Source organism: Amaranthus tricolor, chromosome 7, assembly GCF_026212465.1.
Source record: "Amaranthus tricolor cultivar Red isolate AtriRed21 chromosome 7, ASM2621246v1, whole genome shotgun sequence".
Classification (NCBI taxonomy): Eukaryota; Viridiplantae; Streptophyta; class Magnoliopsida; order Caryophyllales; family Amaranthaceae; genus Amaranthus; species Amaranthus tricolor.
Window position 1 is genome coordinate 19081738 of NC_080053.1, and position 2911 is coordinate 19084648.

Consider the following 2911-nt stretch of genomic DNA (forward strand, 5'->3'; position numbering starts at 1 on the left):
CATTAAAACACATTTTCATATATTTTTTATTCAACCCAACATTAAAAATTATTATAATTGTTTAGGATAAGAAAAAAAAAAAGAATTTTTTATTATAGAACGACATATATTTTAGATTGTTTCTTAGGCAGTATATTATATGATTATATGAAAATATGATGTTTATAATAAAAGCTAGCATGAATTTATAGTCACCATAAAATTTAAACAGTTAATGTTTAGCCTTTATATTTACACTATTATTATAAGTAGAGATGGCAACGGGTTGGACTCGACTTGGATTATACATATTCCGACTTTGCTCCGGATTTTAGTTTTTTTTTTTTTTCAGTCCACCTCCGCTCGGATTCGGATTATGCATACTTCAAGTTTGCCCCGACTCGGACTCTCGGACCTCCAACGGAGTCGGATACGGAGTTGGATTATTATCAAACTTTATCGTTGTGATATTATACTAATGATTTAAAGCATACAAAGTTAACAAAATATATTTTTCAAAGACAATTTAACAAAAAAATATGTACTTTGAATTCAAGTTTAACATGAGAAATATTCCTAATACTACAATTTAACAAAATTTTCTCGCATTTTGGTTTGGCGTATTTTATTTCTCTTGATCTGATTTTTCGTATTTTGATTGATTGATCTAAATAAAAATACCAAGTAGTTTTTCAAAATCGAAAATTACAATTAGTATGAGAGAGAGCTTGAATTAGTCACGTCTAGAGTTTTAAAGGAAACAAAGTGTTGGGTTAAAAGTCAAATTCAAAGTCGGATTTCCTTCAGGGTCGGAGTCGGATCGAAGTGTCGGATTTTTAATAAGGTCCAACTCCGGTCCGTCTCTAACTCGGATTCGAATCGTGAAGTCGGAGTTGGAGTTGGATAACCTTTTCCTCGGACTCGAATCGGATTATTTTTCTCGGATCGAGTCGGACTAGGGTTGGATTTGGACTAAATTGTCATCCCTAATTATAAGGTTGATTGTGATTGTAAATGACTATAATTTTTCGTCAATCAAAACTAGACCTGGGAAAATTTGATCCGACCCGAAAATGAACCCGGGACCCGACCCGACAAAACCCGAACCCGACCGACCCGAAAGCGACTTAATCCGAAACATGACCGACCCGATAATTACCCGACTGAAAATGACCCGACCGAAAACCGACCCGTTTTGACAAATTTAATATCAATTTTTAGAGTAATTTCAATGTTAGAATTCATTTCAAATAAAATTTTAGTTTTCAAAGTATCTCAACATATTGAGTATATCACTTGAACCCTAAAACTCATCAATAGATCTCAAAAAACACGTATATAACGTCTTTTTAGCCATCGTAATTATTTTTCTTTAAAAACAGGACGTTATAATCATCTTAATTGAATACATGTATCTTGTTAAATCAGTCAAATGAGTTTTTAATTCTTCTACATTTCAGTAAGCAAATCAATATAATTTATACGAACGTTTCGCACGTTTGAATGAGCTTTTCAAAAAACGAATGTCGCTACCCTAAATTATAAAACGCGTATCTTATAAGACGAAATAAGTACTTAGTTAGTTGTATATCTTTCCAACATGAAAATTGTGAAGATAATTTTAACGTCATTTTTATCTAACGTTACAATTATAATAAACAAAATAACTTTTATAAAGCGCGTATCTTACAAGTCTTTTCAAAATAAGTATTAATTCTCCTATTTTTCTTGCACTTAAATGAACCTGACATACCAACTATTTTTTGAAAATCGTACATGTAATTTCTCTAATGATTTTTTTTAGACATTTTAATGATTTTTTTTTATGTTGAATTAGTCGATTGGATATTCTAATGTTTTTTGGTAACCCGTTGGGTCAATCCGAACCTACCCGAAACCCAGAGTGATCCGACCTGAAACTGACCTGATCCGAAACTGACCCGACCCGAAAATGACCCGACCGAAATTGATCTGACCCAAAACCCGACCGACCGACCGTTTTCCCAGGTCTAATCAAAACTATCCGGGATTATTGAAAAATAGTACATAAAATATTTTATATACTTTTAGACAACAATACTAACAAGAGACTCCATGGCCCAATGGATAAGGCGCTGGTCTACGGAACCAGAGATTCTGGGTTCGATCCCCAGTGGAGTCGTATTACGTTTTTGAAATTATTCCCTATAGAATAACTACGATGTAGAAACATCACTGTGAAAGCCCAAAATTCGCAGGCAACTCTAAAATGAAACATTGAACAAAATAAGTTTTTTATTTTTTTATTTTTAGAAAAATCTCCGGATAAACATATTTTCTAAAGTAAGTGTGTACTGTAACACCTCATTTAATATCTATCTGATTAGGCTAAGGTGCTATTAACTGTACTCCAAATTTACACTTTAATAAATCTCTAAAATGAACTATAAATGTAAAACTTAACTTTAATAAATAAATTAATGTGAACTTAAAATCAAATATAAATAAACTCAAAGATACCTACAACCCCATAAAAGAATAAATCTCAAATGCTAACCCTTATTTCTTGTCTTAAAACCCAATAATTTGTCAACTATTAGTAAAATTCAATACTACACCAAAGCTACTACGAATTCATAAAATAAATACTATGATATATTACGTCACTCCGCGATATCTCCACTTATCAATCGTCAGCTCCTGCAATTTACCTGCAATCTAAAATCAAAACGAAAAGGTGTCAACCACAGAAGATTGAGCGAGTAGACATACCTTATGTAAAATATTGTTTAATATTTTTCATTAAAACATACTTTTACAAACAGGGAGAAGAGAATAACACATAATATAAAAACAAAAATCCTAAACCTTCGTGCACACTAAGTATCTAGTTGAGAGGATACTCCATAGCTCTAGGGCTATGTCTCTCTCGGGTGAAGCTAGCTAATTTCTC

General features: G+C 32.2%; 1 non-coding gene across 1 annotated transcript; it reads left to right on the forward strand.

The window, feature by feature from the left end:
* The first annotated feature begins 2067 nt into the window (after window positions 1–2067).
* On the forward strand, window positions 2068–2140 carry TRNAR-ACG (transfer RNA arginine (anticodon ACG)). Its single transcript has one exon. It is a non-coding gene; the product is annotated as a tRNA-Arg (tRNA).
* The last annotated feature ends 771 nt before the right edge of the window (window positions 2141–2911 follow it).